This window comes from Staurois parvus, unplaced genomic scaffold (assembly GCF_062004578.1).
Source record: "Staurois parvus isolate SC_StPar_1 unplaced genomic scaffold, SC_StPar_1.0 ptg000580l, whole genome shotgun sequence".
NCBI classification, from domain to species: Eukaryota; Metazoa; Chordata; class Amphibia; order Anura; family Ranidae; genus Staurois; species Staurois parvus.
The window spans coordinates 2376113-2392681 of NW_028318376.1; positions in this window are offsets into that span (position 1 = coordinate 2376113).

Here is a 16569-nt window from a genome sequence, read left to right on the forward strand (position 1 = left end):
GAAGGAGAAGGATGAGAAGATGGAGAAGGAGAAGGATGAGAAGCAGGAGAAGGATGAGAAGAAGGAGAAGGATGAGGAGAAGGAGAAGGATGAGAAGAAGGAGAAGGATGAGAAGAAGGAGAAGGATGAGAAGATGGAGAAGGAGAAGGATGAGAAGAAGGAGAAGGATGAGAAGAAGGAGAAGGAGAAGGATGAGGAGAAGGAGAAGGATGAGAAGAAGGAGAAGGATGAGAAGAAGGAGAAGGATGAGAAGAAGGAGAAGGATGAGAAGAAGGAGAAGGAGAAGGATGAGAAGAAGGAGAAGGATGAGAAGAAGGAGAAGGAGAAGCAGAAGGAGAAGGATGAGAAGAAGGAGAAGGAGAAGGATGAGAAGATGGAGAAGGAGAAGGATGAGAAGAAGGAGAAGGAGAAGGATGAGAAGAAGGAGAAGGATGAGAAGAAGGAGAAGGATGAGGAGAAGGATGAGAAGAAGGAGAAGGATGAGAAGAAGGAGAAGGAGAAGGATGAGAAGAAGGAGAAGGATGAGAAGAAGGAGAAGGATGAGAAGAAAGAGAAGGAGAAGGATGAGAAGAAGGAGAAGGATGAGAAGAAGGAGAAGGATGAGAAGAAGGAGAAGGATGAGAAGAAGGAGAAGGAGAAGCAGAAGGAGAAGGATGAGAAGAAGGAAAAGGAGAAGGATGAGAAGATGGAGAAGGAGAAGGATGAGAAGAAGGAGAAGGAGAAGGATGAGAAGAAGGAGAAGGATGAGAAGAAGGAGAAGGATGAGAAGAAGGAGAAGGATGAGAAGAAGGATGAGAAGAAGGATGAGAAGAAGGAGAAGGATGAGAAGAAGGAGAAGGATGAGAAGAAGGACAGTTCTGTGACAGTTTCTGTCTATTTCTGACAGTTCTGGGACATTCACTCCATACAGCGGTTTCAACCGCTGTATGGAGGGAATGTCCCAGAACTGTCAGAAATAGACTATTTCTGACAGTTCTGGGACATTCACTCCATACAGCGGTTTCAACCGCTGTATGGAGGGAATGTCATAGAACTGTCAGAAATAGACTATTTCTAACAGTTCTGGGACATTCCTTCCATACAGCGGTTGAAACATTGTATCTATTTGTTTCCATAAATGGATTCATTTATGGAAACAAATAGATACAATGTTTCAACCGCTGTATGGAAGGAATGTCCCAGAACTGTCATAAATAGTCTATTTCTGACAGTTCTATGACATTCCCTCCATACAGCGGTTTCAACCGCTGTATGGAGTGAATGTCCCATAACTGTCAGAAATAGACTATTTCTGACAGTTCTGGGACATTCACTCCATACAGCGGTTTCAACCGCTGTATGGAGGGAATGTCATAGAACTGTCAGAAATAGACTATTTCTAACAGTTCTGGGACATTCCTTCCATACAGCGGTTGAAACATTGTATCTATTTGTTTCCATAAATGGATCCATTTATGGAAACAAATAGATACAATGTTTCAACCGCTGTATGGAAGGACAGTCCCAGAACTGTCATTAATAGTCTATTTCTGACAGTTCTATGACATTCCCTCCATACAGCGGTTGAAACCGCTGTATGGAGTGAATGTCCCAGAACTGTCATAAATAGTCTATTTCTGACAGTTCTGGGACATTCACTCCATACAGCGGTTGAAACATTGTATCTATTTTTTTCCATAAATGACATTCTGCAGATACACTTAGAGGAGCGCTGCAGATACACTTTTTGCCGGCTTGGAATTATTCTTATTTTCATCCTACTTCTTCTTCTTCTTCTTATGAGGATGAGGATGAAGAAGAAGAAGTAGGATGAAAATAAGATTAATTCCAAGCCGGCAAAAAGTGTATCTGCAGCGCTCCTCTAAGTGTATTTGCAGAATGTCATTTATGGAAAAAAATAGATACAATGTTTCAACCGCTGTATGGAGTGAATGTCCCAGAACTGTCATAAATAGTCTATTTCTGACAGTTATGGGACATTCCCTCCATACAGCGGTTTCCGGCAAAAAGTGTATGTGCAGAGTTCCTCTATTCTGCAGATACACATAGAGGAGCTCTGCAGATACACTTAGAGGAACTCTGCACATACACTTTTTGCCGGCTTGGAATTATTCTTATTTTCATCCTACTTCTTCTTCTTCTTCTTCATCCTCATCCTCTTCTTCTTCTTCTGAGGATGAGGATGAGGATGAAGAAGAAGAAGAAGTAGGATGAAAATAAGATTAATTCCAAGCCGGCAAAAAGTGTATGTGCAGAGCTCCTCTAAGTGTATCTGCAGAGCTCCTCTAAGTGTATCTGCAGAATAGAGGAACTCTGCACATACACTTTTTGCCGGCTTGCAATTATTCTTATTTTCATCCTACTTCTTCTTCTTCTTCTTCTTCATCCTCATCCTCATCCTCAGAAGAAGAGGATGAGGATGAGGATGAAGAAGAAGAAGAAGAAGAAGAAGTAGGATGAAAAGAAGAATAATTCCAAGCCGGCAAAAAGTGTATGTGCAGAGTTCCTCTATTTCTGACAGTTCTCTGACAGCTTCTTCACATGTACAGCGGTTGAAACATCTGTATCCTAAATGGAAACTAATAGATACAATGTTTCAACCGCTAAACATGTGTTCCTTCTGTCAGAGAACTGTCAGAAATAGCGGAGCTCACTGCAGGGACACTTTTGCCGGCTGATCGGGAAATGTTCGATTCGCGCACCCGAAGTAGGCAAAATTTCGGATTCGACGCGAATCGAATATTTCCTGAAATTCGACTCGAATTCCGGTTCGCCTGGTTCGATTCGCTCATCTCTAATCACCACATCAGATAAGACTTCTCAATGGTAACACCAGCAATACAAAATGCAAAAAAAATTAACAATAAGCACATCACAGTGCTTCTTAAAAATAAAAAAATAACATTTTTGTTGTAGATATATTGAGAATATTACATCACTGATGTGTTTAGTTTCCAATGATTTTTATTAAATTCTTACAAAAAGAGAAGCACATAAAGTAACAACAATTGCATCATATCAAACGGTAAGGTCACTAGAAAATAAAAGGTGGTGATGGCACTCCCATATTCCAGCTCGGGGAGGCTTAAAATCAAAGCACCCATGATAAACAGATGTATACTGAGGCCCACTACTACGACAGTTTCCATAAATCAAATTATAAGGGTAATAATATAGTATACTGTCTACATGTCAAGCAAATAAACCTCATCACTGATGTGTTTCAACTATAATTGGCACTAAAGTAGAACTAGTCAAACTATAGGATCATATACTGTATGTGATATAGGTTACCAATACTAGTAAGACTGAGTTCTCTGTTTTCCAAAACTTATCTGGAACATATTAATTCTGCAAGTTGGATCATTGAATGGGCACTTCCTTAGATAGGGTGACAACACTCTTCTTTCTGCAGTAAAACTGCCTCAATGTTGTCACCCTTGTGGATGTTTAGATGGTGGCACTGTTGATAGACTTATCAGTGAACAGCTATACATAGCTCTGCCCAGAGCCCCTAATATTGACATGGCATTAGTCTATCTGCAGAAACTTAAAGTGTTACTAAATGCAAAACAGTAAAATCAGTCTGCATCTGCAGTAAAGCATGCTTGTTATACTCACTGTGGAACTTAAGAGGTTAATCCGCTGCCTTGTGTAAAAATGTTGTTTGATTCTCACTTTTCTGATCCTCCCCTTCTTCCAGTGTCCCCCTCTTATGTCCTGATGAGACATATCATGTGGAGTCTCTCTGCACATGCTCAGTTTGGTGTGTATTGCTAGAAAGTTTTTTTTTTTTTCTTCTTGGAAGAGTGCATGTGATCAGCACATGGCCGATCAGCACTATCCAGACAGAGGTCAGGGGTTCTGCATCCTACAAGCTTTAACATGTGGTCTTCTGAACACTGATAGAAGTCACAAGACTGCTTTAACTACTGAGAAAAGGTATTCAGCAGTTTATATTTACTAAAATAATTGCACTTCCATGTTGTGTGTACTGTGGGAGACCAGATATAGTGAATGCAGGGTCTGAGGTTTAGTAACACTTTAAGGAATAGATGTAAACACCCTGCTCTGTCCCTCCCACCACTTCCCAATTTGCTTTAAAAATGCCTGCTTATCTCATTATTATCATTATAAAAAAAATGCCTGTTTATCACACTGAGTAGAAAATAACTAGAGGCTTTAGATGGACTTTAAGTTATTAAGCCTGCTGAATAGTAAAAAAAAACTCAGCACATGCCATCAGCTTTGGGCTGCATACAGAAGCACAGCTGAAAAATGAATGGATTTCCAAGGTTCAGTGTATCAAGGGTGCATTTAAATAAACAACTGAATTATCAGTATACAAACATTCACAGTAATAAATACAATGAAACTTATTTTATACCAATAACAGTAGAGCTGAAAAAATGTAGCAATGTATTCATTTAGTAAAATGCTTAATTTGGGATAGCCAGCTCTAGACAAACTGCAAAATTCTGACCATGATGGGGGGAGTCTCAGAATGATGCAGATGCAAACTAAATTAACAAAAAAACAGAGGCACCATCAGTCCCAGTCACAGGGAAGTAATTATAACATGCTAGCCAGAAGAGAGACACAGACACAGTATCTCTAAAAATATTCATCTCGAAGGAAACAACTCCACATCATATCTCTAATTTAATCCTAATGGAGAACTAGTTCTCAAGTGAAAAATCCAATATATTTCTCTCGTTAGTATTTTTTCTTCAAATCACAACCTCTTTTCCCCAAGGTTACTTTTGCTATTTCTCGAAAATGGAAGAATCTAAGATCACTATTATGTACTCATTGAAAAGGCTTTGATACATAAGAGCTATGTAGGGCATTGGGACATTTGTCTGCCAATCCTTGAATCTTACACTAAGCACACATAATAAGATATACTATATTGTGGCTGTTATCCAACAAGGAAAATTCCTTACTGGGAGCACGGTAAGCACATAATTTACATTTACTACAATTGTAAAAACAACAAATGAAATTGTGGGGCAAACAAATGCTAATACAACATCCACATAAGTTAGTCTCTACCCTCCTAGAAAGATGTGAAGATACACATGTACAGGGGCAGACTGACAACTCATGGGGCCCCCGGGCAATAGGGGATCATGGGGCCCCTGTGTCCTTGCCCAAATTAAAAAAAGCCTATGAAAAAGGTAGCAGGGGCATCTCATGGGGCCCCATACTGACCCCGGGCCCTCGGGCGCTGTCCGAGTTTCCAAATGGTCAGTCCGCCCCTGCACATGTATAGCATTGGTAGTTCATACAATGTTCATAAGGAGTTCATAAAAATCCCATAGAAAAGGTGAAATCGTGCTTTGAGGAAGGAACTGACAGGAGCTTTGAAACATGTTACAATAGCAACCAGCCTGTCCCAGACATGACATCACATCCTGCACTGTGCTCCACAGTAGCTCTCCTCAGTTCCTGGAACAGTGGACTTGGATTCCTAACTGACAACACTCCGTTTGCTCTTCCGGTGCATGGTTTCCATCCAATGTGGCATGACTGTAACTTGGTTGTCATTGTGTTCTATCAGATCTAACTTATTATTATGTATTTTGGATCTCCCTATTTGGCATCAACAAGAATAATTGTCCCCCTTCCCCAATGGCTTGAAAATAACCCTGTCACTATACCTAAACTTGCCAGAAAAGCTATAAAATCCTAGCTCTATAGATTTTATAACATAGTAGAAGCAGATGCAAACATGTATAGAGATAGGACTGCAGAATACTGGGGTGCCATGAAGAGGCTCTGCAGCTTACGCATGTATTTTCAAATTTGTGCAAACTAAACCCCTGTTTTTAACGTAAACTGTTAGGACAATTCGGTTGGTTGCAGGCTGGTTGGAAAGTTGAGCTGGGAATTGTTCTTTGTTGTTGTTTGACATGCATCACCCTTCCATGTGCTCCTTGCTGTAAAGACCAGTTATAGATTGGGGCAATTGCCATTTGTTTGTACTGTTGGTATATTGATGAGCGGATGCACTGGACACCTTAGCTGCCATTGTGCTATATGCTAGGTTTACATAGCACCCCTGTGCCTTTAAGGAGGAATGGACTCCCTCCAGGCTTACCTGCCCTCAGTCTATCCATTATTATACATGTGCTTCTACTATGGATGCTCTCAAAAATATATAGAGTTAGGACTGCAGAATACTGGGGTGCAACTTAGGCATGTATTTGTAAATGTGTGCAAACTAAACCCTTGTTTTTAAGGTGAACTGTAGACAGGACAATTCGGTTGGTTGCAGGCTGGTTAGAAATTTTCCTTTGTTGTTGTCTGAGAGTGTAAATAATTATTTTTAATCTGCCCATGCCACTGCTCATATCCTGAAAAATCGTTCCTTAAGATCTACTGGCAAACTGACACTTCCAAGGGTGTTAAAGCACAACTTCACCCAAAAGAGTGAAATTACACTTTTCCACCTCCTCCCTCCCTCCTCTTCCACTTTTGGAATCTTTTATTTTTAGACGGGAGCAGGTACCTGGTTTTCATAGGTATCCACTTCCATCTGGATTGCCTAGGCAATCCAAGCAGAAATTCAGCCTGTTTGCCAGCAGCCTTCTGGGACACGTCACACTTCCCAGAAGACTTTGGGACCATTCACAAAGGGCAGCGCTGCTCATGCATGTGCAGTGGAGAGCCAGCCTCAAGGCTTCACAGCTGTCTTCCATTAGTAAATGTGCAGATGTTACGGACCTGAAGACTGGTGAAGAACTGGCCCGGGTGAGAACGGCACTGGATCCCCAGACAGGCAAGTGTTTTATAAAAAGTCAGCAGCTACAGTATTTGTAGATGCTGACTTTTAATTTGGGGGAGACTGAAGCTCCTCTTTAATATCCTGGGTCCCCTGAAGCTCTTACTGGCTCCTCATACTAAAGCTGGCCATGCATTAGTAGTTTTTTAACTACACTTGTGCGAACATTCATCTGAAAATCCTCAGTACATTTGATGAATTGAGGAATATCAAAATAGTTTTTGCTTTTAACATTCCATTTTCAAATGAATGAACTTTACCAAAGGAAAATCACTGTTAGAAATAATTCATTCAAGAAATATTTTCCATCCCGATCCTTCAATTTTCTTATCACAGCAGTTAAAAATGAACGTTGACTTGACCCCACTAACCATTTGAAAATCTAACACATGTTCTTAAAATGAAAATTTTTAAATGAAATTCTACTAATTTATGGCCAGCTAAACCTCTATACCACTACTCTTTCCTAATGATGTTAAGGCCAGAGGGAGATAAGCATTTATACTCATCTTGAAGAGGTATAACATTGATGTAATACTTTAACAGGATATTTTTAAGTGTATGGGGTAACAAATACCTGTCTTTAAAACAGAATTCCCTGTAGTGGGTTTCTACACTTAAACACTATATCACATGCTAGGAATGCCTCAAAATTGTGACACCTCCACCTCCCTTTCTGTCTCAGTTACCAGGACAAATAAGTGGGTGAATCTCCCCAGTAGGGATACAAAGCAACTTGACAAAAAGTCTTAAGCTATCCATATACTACAAGAATTTTATTTGAAATTTGAACTTTTAAGAACATTTGTTCGATTTCGAATTGTAATTGGGGTCAAATCAATATAGGTTTTTTAACGCAGTGATAAGAAATTTCGAAGGAGCAGGATGAAAATTTTTTCTCAAACAAATGTTTAAGCATGCTTGTGGTTTTCGTCCAGGAAAGTTCATTCACTCCAAAATTGGATGTTATAAGAAAACTTTTTTCAAACGGCATTCATCATATCATCGAATGTACTGATGGACATTTTTGTACAAATGTTTGTATGAAGGTTAGTTTGAAAATCTATTAGTGTATGGCCAGGTTTACCCTTCCCTACTCTACTACTCTTATGATGACACTTTCTACTCTAAGCTAATAACACTTGAAAGTATTGAAAAGCAAGAAAGATATTAGCTAATGTGAAGATCTAAAAGATGCCTAACGTTAAACCAATCAACAATAGTGTAGCTGGCTCTTTACAGTATGAACACACTCATTAACTTCCCTAGCAGTCTGATTATGTCAGTATTTCTGTGCTCAAAGCGGTACATTGTTTTCAATGGAAATATGTTGTTTTTTTATTGTAGGCCTGTAATTCTTAGGAATAACTCACTGAAATGTGTCCGAACAAAAGTCTAGTAAACATCCCTGATATGATAAAGTTTGAAACACAAAATCATAAATTATAATATAATAAATAATAATAATATAATAATAAATTTAATTCAATAATCTACTCACACATCACTGAGCTTAGTTGTAAAATCGTTTTCAGTGTCTGATGACGAATCTCCCCACGAATCATTATCACTCAATTCTACAAGTGGTTCTAATTTACTATCGCTGTTCTCTAGCTGATCTAAAACCGCTTTTGACATAAAGGGATGCTTTTCGGATGCCATGGACGTTTCTCAGTTTCCAGGCAGAAAGATCAGTAAAAATGCAGGCAGGGCGCAGGACAAAGCACTAGGGACAAAATGTATGTGAAATGGTTTTATACAGTAATGTAATACTATTAGATTTTAGTGTATTGAGTGAATGCCAAGTTTTTACATTTTTGAAATTCCTGCCAGTTCCGTCCCCCATACGTCCCAACGCTCACAGGGAACGGAACCCGGAAGGCGGATGCCGGCATCGGCCGGAGGACGTGGCCAGGGACGCTGCAGGGGGGACATCGTGGGACCACAGGACAAGGTAAGTGCTCGAGGGAACCCAGAGCAACGCTGCAGTGTAATCCCGAGTGTGGCTCGGGGTTACCGCTTCTGTTACTAAAAGAAGCTTGAGCCCATAGTCCCAAGAGAGAGAGCATTCTCTGAAGTCCGACTTATATATCCTCTCCCAGCATTCACCTCTCCTCCTCCAGCCGGCTGGAACCTGCAGTTCCCAGCAACACTGGTTTGTAGAAAATCTCTCACATCCTGACTACATGTCCACAATCCCTGGCTCTCAGTGGGATCCTGCTCTCTCTCTATATGCCACTTAACATAATGTCACTATTACAGCTGGACACTAGAGGTGACATTAATTCAACACAGTCCTTATTATAAATGTCTGGCAGTGGCACAGATAAGTTAACCAGCCCTGGGCCACATCTGGAATCCACCAATTAAAACAATGACTACTCACATTTTGCTATGCCTCACAGACTAGCACCAGTATGTACAGCCTATTCAATTTAGGTCCGCAAGGCTGCTCCAATTGCCACAGTCGGTGTGTGTTCCAATGACCAGATGTTCTGCACCAGATGCGACCTCACAATGGAATCAGGGGTGACGCAGAGTGATGCCTTAACTTGTTTCACCAATCAGACATCTTCAGGAAGCTGCCTGCCGCCATTTTCTTGTTGCTGTTATAGTCCCCTGTTCATTCTAATTGGTGGGCTACAACAAAATGGCTGATTCCATTCCACTTCTACATACTGTTCCTGTCTATGAAAGCATAGGGGACTATAAAAGCACAGAGTAAAGATCTGGACATCTGGTTATATAGTAGAACAAATTGCTAAATGACCTTCTTTAACCAAGAGGTCATTTTTCTGTGGTGAGTGCTCATTTTTTATGTCATATGGTGGTTGTTGCATATAAAGAGGTGAAGAGTAAAAAAAGAACACAAGTGGAGAGATATTTATACATCTTTTGCACATCTGATGTTGGTGTTGGGACACCTCTTATTGGATTATATTATAATTGCAACATTTGACACTGGACTTTACATTTATTTGATTTTTGCTATTGTACTGATATATTTTATTGGTTTGAAGAATTACATTGTGGTTTAAGGGCACACGAAGTGAGATTAAGAAAGATATTAGTTAGGACTAATATTAATAGCTTAAAACATGATTTAACATAGTGAAGCTATAAAAGTCCTTCAATAGTAGAAGTAATTGTCAACAATCAAAGAACATTAACACCGCAGCCATTACTCTGCAGTGTCAGTTACAGTTTAATAATTTGACTGTGGATATGAAAGTGCAGCTAGAATGACTGCTTTGATGGAGGCTATTTAGTGAATTGTGTGAAGTATAAAGCTGACAAAGGTGCTCACAGCCTGTCTTGGGTTCTTCAGCTTGTGTTTGACAGCAATGCCTTTTATTTGCTGGGTCTTTGTCTATCAGTGTCTGAACACTGACACACTCCATGTCAGACACACAGCCAGGACATCTCAGCAAATTTTAGAAGCATATCCTCTGCATATCTGCTCTTATCTTTCTTCTTTTCTCAACTGCCATAAAAGTCATCCTCCTCCTCCTTTTCTTAATCCTGCTTTCTTTCCTGAAATAGTTTTCTGCTCCTCATTAAAGGAGTTTGAATGAAGAGATATCACAGTTTCACAGCAGCTATTGATCGCTTAGCAGTTGTATGTAGCTTCTAAGAAAAGAATATCTATAGAACAATACACATTTTTCAAGCAAAAAAAAAAAACTTTTTTTTGATAAAGCTAGGACTAGTTCAATAACTCAAAGCAGCCAATCAGAAATCTATAGTCTATGTAAAAATCTTTTGTGGCTTAGATTGTATTGGCTTCTAAGTGTTTTCTGTACATTCCAGATCTTTTGCACCTTGGGAATAAAGAAGAATGGAGAAAAAACAGAGCAGATGTCTATAGAATGCAATCTATTTTAATTTTTCAGATGAAACTTGTGTTGCTGCTTTTGGAACATTGGCTTGCTATTAAATCCAAGCTTGTATACAATAGAATAAATAAGTACATTGCACCAACACAAGCACAGTGATGAACATTGGTTAGCCAAATGGTAAGTAAGGTTTGATGATTACATAACATGGGTCTGTCTTCCCTAGAGTCCTCACCCTACACTCTTTTCCAGTTTCACAATCACAACCTATCTTTCCTTCAATTATTCAAGAATGTGTTTCATAGACAGGACAAAAACGTGAAAATAGCCCAAAGTTTATTTGCTGGCAAAAGGCTAAGGATTCTTTTTGGCCATAACACTGGGGGATTCTGAATTGACTGTGAGATATCATCAACAATTATGCTCCAGGCCTGCTCTTCTTCTTCCTAGCTGACTGTGCCTGAAATTGCTTCAGCATGATACTCCCCAAAGGACAGCTATTTGAAATGTCCAAATTAACTCAGCCTGCTCCTTTCAGTTTGAAAACAGATCTCTCAGGTTAGGAAAATTTATTGCTGAACATAGCCAAGGCTGTGGGTACAGGAGCCTATGTGTGTAATGCATAGTGCCATTGAGCGACGAGATGCATTGCAGTGCATCTCTGCATGCTCTGCGGTCAATTTTTACATGTATTGCATTGCAATTTAATTGTTCTTTTACTTTTAAAAGTTGCTTTACTTTTCCTTTTACCTAATGAATACAGCAACACATTACAACCTGCTCTGTGTTAAAATGTGTGTATAATATATATATATATACACATCATAAATATATACATCAATCAGCCATAACTGAATGATCACTGACAGGTTAAGTGAATAACATTGATTATCTTGTTACAATGGCATCTGAAACCCGGTGAGATATATTAGGCAGCAAATAAACATGTTGTCCCCAAAGTTAATGTGTTAAAAGCAGAAAAAATGAGCATCACAATTTGTTGTAAATGGAGCTGCACAGCCACAGAATGCTCAGGGATTCCATGCTGATCTACACTATATTGCCAAAAGTATTGGACCCCCCTCCAAATCATTGGATTCAGGTGTTCCAATGACCTCCATGGCCACAGGTGTATAAAATCAAGTACCTAGGCATGCAGACTGCTTCTACAAACATTTGTGAAAGAATGGGTAGCTCTCAGGAGCTCAGTGAATTCAAGTATGGTACCGTGATACATTGCCATCCGTGAAATTTGCTTGCTACTAAATATTCCACGGTCAACTGTTAGTGGTATTGTAACAAAGGTGAAGCAACTGGGTACAACAGCAACTCAGCCATGAAGTGGTAGGCCACGTATAATGACAGAGCGGGGTCAGTGCATGCCTGTCTGCAGAAGCAATAGGTAAAGACCTCCAAACTTCACGTAGCCTTCAAATTAGCACCACAACAGTGCATAAAGAGCTTCATGGAATGGGAATCTATGGCCGAGCAGCTGCATCCAAGTCTTATACCACCAAGTGCAATGCAAAGCGTCAGATGCAGTGGTGTAAAGCAGGCCGCCACTAGACTATAGAGCAGTGGAGTCGCATTCTCTGGAGTGATGAATCTGTCTGTCTGGCAATCTGTTGGCCGTGTCTGGGTTTGGAGGTTACCAGGGGAATGGTACTTGCCTGACTGCATTGTGCCAAGTGTAAAGTTTGGTGGAGGGGATTATGGCATGGGGTTGTTTTTCAAGGGTTGGGCTTGGCCCCTTAGTTCCAGTGAAGGGAACTCTTAAGGCGTCAGCATACCAAGACATTTTGGACAATTTCATGCTCCCAACTATATGGGAATAGTTTGGGGATGGCCCTTCCTGTTCCAATATGACTGCACACCAGTGCCCAAAGTGAGGATGAGACATGGATGAGCAAGTTTGGAGTAGAGGAACTTGACTGGCCTGCACAGAGTCCTGACCTTAACCCGATAGAACACCATTGGGATGAATTAGAGCAGAGACTGCAAGCCAGGCCTTCTCATCTGACATCAAGGCCTGACCTCACAAATGTGCTTCTGGAAGAATGGTCATACATTCCCATAGACACACTCCTAAACCTTGAGGACAGCCTTCCCAGAAGAGTTGAAGCTGTTACAGCTGCAAAGGGTGGGCCAGCTCATTATTGAACTAACACTGGGATGGTATTAAAGTTCAGTTACGTGTAAAGGCAGGCGTCCCTATACTTTTGGCAATATAGTGTATGTCCACAGCCAAAAGCACCTACAATGTGCAAGTGAGCATCAGAGCTGGACCACCGAGCACTGGAAGAAGGTGGCCTGGTCTAATTAGTCCATTTATTTTTATCATGTGGATGGCCAGGTGTGTGTGTATTGCCGGGGAAGAGATGGCACCAAGATGCAGTATGGGAAGAAGGCAAGTGGCGGCAGTGTGATACTTTTGGGCAATATTTTGTTGGGAAACCTTGGTCCTGCCATTCATGTGGATGTTGCTTTTACATATACCCTTTGACATGGATGTCATCTGTTTAGTCATGTTTTTGTAAAGAAAAAAACAAATTCAGTTTACACCAGTTTTACATCAGTTTTCAGTTCCATTCAGTTCAGTTTAAATCAGTTTCATCAGTTCTTCATCCACTTTTACATCCCTTGCAGACGTCCTTAATAACAATGACTCATCCCTGCTGTTATTGGGGGATTCCCCACTGACAGCAGAATGTAAACAAAAGAACTTACATTAAAGAAATAAACAAAAAAAATCCCCCCCAAACCATACCAGACCCTTATCTGAGCATGAAGCCTGGCAGGCCAGAAAGGGGGAAAAGAGGGATAAGCGTGCACCTCCCCTGGACCATACCAGACCACATGCCCTCAATTTGCCAGGGGTCTCCATATTGATGAGGACAAGGGCCTCTTCCCCACAACCCTGGCCCAGTGGTGCGGGGGGTGACTTATCAGAACCCGGAAGTCCCCAAGTGACTGAGTGTGCGGTACATAGTACCCCTACTCATTCATAAAAAAAATGACAAGTGTAAATAAACACAACAGTTTTTGTCAAGTTCTTTATAAAGGTATTTATTTTAAAAAGTCCCCCGATGTAGATCATTTGTCAGTCATGTCATCCAGCAATGTAGGTCCACGTCAATCATGATGAACAATGGCCTCATGATTTGGTAATCAGTGGGCATAGGCCCCTTAAGCTGTGCTGAATATTCTTAAACAAATGAATTTTTAAGATCAAGATAAAGACTAACAACAGGTCATTCTATCCACAGATCAGTGGGAGAAAGAATCTCTCTTCTCAAGCAACTGATGGTCAGTGAATTAACCCCATTCAACCCCTTCACAGACATTGGTGGTCATTGGTGGCCCACTCAGACTAGGGTGTTTCCTGTTGGTGGTCAGTGTTGTTCTCTCTCCTCCCTCTAAAGGCATTCATTGGTGGTCAGTGATGTCCCCTCTACCCCCACACCCAAAAAAAACATGTGTGTTGCGTGGTCAGTGGTTTCCACCCTCCTCTAAAAAGCATTGATGTTTGGTGGTCATTTGTGTTTCTTTCCCCCTCAATCCCTGAAAAACATTAGTATTCAGTGGGAGGCATTGCAGAGCACACTTACCCCTGCGCTGTGTTCTATGCCACTGCCTGTGCAGTACCATAACCATTAAAGCTATGCTCATACTGTCAGTCAGGTGTTTTGGCACTGAGCTCTGGGACACAGCCTGGATCCATGGGATGCATGGGGTGCCACAATTTTGTTGAAGTTCTAGAACAGTCCTGCAGAATCTGGGATAATTAGGAGGTATTGGTATGCCATGGCTTTAATGTAAAATTGACTACTGTCAATGGTAGGCAGTGGGAAGCAAAGACATCCCGGAGTCAGTAGGCCCAAACACACCCCAGCAACAGTGAGGGGAAAAAAATACCCTTGTGTCAGTAGGAGGGAAAAACTCCCCAGTGTCGGAGGTAGGGATAAATGGCACCGACATCGGTGGGACTTAAAAAGCACCCTCAGGTCAGTGGGACCCTCATGTGAGAGTTTTAGAAAACCTCTAATACTGGTAAAGGTGATTTAGTGGCTAAACAAGGGGAAAAAAATATATATAAAATACAAAGTGGTTACAGCACAGTAAGAATAAAACGTATAGTCAGTAATATAGCAACTTTAGGTATCCCTGCCCTTTCTACTTTCCAACCTGGGGGATACACCTGGTTACTTGCATAGATAATTATAATTACCGGTTGGTGCTGTCCACCATCTTAAACTTTATATTTATCTATATCTATCTATCTATCTATCTATCTATCTATCTATATATATATATATATATATAATGCCTTGACAAAATATTCATACCCCTTGAAATTTTCCACATTTTATCATGTTACAACCAAAAATGTAAATGTATTTCATTGGGAGTTTACATGACTAACACAAAGTGGCACATAATTGTGAAGTACAAGGAAAATGATAAATGGTTTTCAAATGTTTTACAAATAAATACGTGAACAGTGTGGCATGCATTTGTATTCACCCCCTTTACTCTGATAGCCCTAACTAAAATCTAGTGGAACCAATTGCCTTCAGAAGTTACCTAATTAGTAAATAAAGTCCATCTGTGTGTAATTTAATCTCAGTATAAATACAACTGTTCTGTGAAGCCCTCAGAGGTTTGTTAGAGAACATTTGTTAGAGAACAATCAGCATCATGAAGGCCAAAGAACACACCAGACAGGTCAGGGATGAAGTTGTGGAGACGTTTAAAGCAGGGTTAGGTTATAACAAAATATCCCAAACTTTGAACATCTCACAGAGCACTGTTCAATCCATCATCTGAATATGAAAGAATATTGTACAATTGAAAACCTACCAAGACATGGCTGTCCACCTAAAATGACAGGCGGGGCAAGGAGAGCATTAATCAGAGAAGCAGCCAAGAGTCACATGGTAACTCTTTAGGAGCTGCAGAGATCCACAGCCCAGGTGGGAGAATCTGTCCACAGGACAACTATTAGTCATGCACTTCACAAATCTGGCCTTTATGGAAGAATGGCAAGAAGAAAGCCATTGTAAAAGAAAGCCACGTCATGTTTGCAGTTTGTGAGAAGCCATGTGGGGGACACAGCAAACGTGGATGAAGGTGCTCTGATCAGATGAGACCAAAATTGAACTTTTTGGCCTAAAAGCAAAACACTATGTGTAGCAGAAAACTAACACTGCAGATCACCCTGAGCACACCATCCCTACTGTGAAACATGGTGGTGGCAGCATCACGTTGTGGGAATGTAAAAATAAAAGATCCTCCTGCGCTTATATGGGTGAACCTAATTATAGCCGCTATCACTCAACCTTAACCAATAAGTGAAAGAACAATATATATAAATAGTGAAGCGTTAATAATAATAATTAACAAATCAACATATGATATTAAATTATTATAATGAACAGTGCTCTACTACTCAAATAGATGATAAAAATAATATTAAAAAATAATAATATGACACTGATAATAATAAGTGACACACCAATATGTAAACACACAGTGCTCTGATCCCAAATGGAATAAAGTGCAAACCTTGTGATAACCACAGGAATCACTTGTGGTAACACTACGTGAAGACAAATCCCCCTTTTTAAATCCTTATCAGGATAAACATAGTGACTTAACAATCGTGGTCCCTTATGCAAAGGGAAAATATATGAATATTGTTCGGTGCCTTACTAAAGCAAATAAATCGATTTACTAAAAAAATTCTTATGATTTCTTATGATATATCAAATGAACAAACTCTCCCAAAGAGTCCAATTAACTTATATTCGTGATCTTCAAAAAACAAAAATCATGCAGGTGATGAAGTGAACTGGTGATCTCCACTCTAGTGTCAAATCTTCAAAACAGCAGAAATACCCGCACACCTCCAAACCGTGACCCTAGGGGCCAACTTGCTTTTTAGGA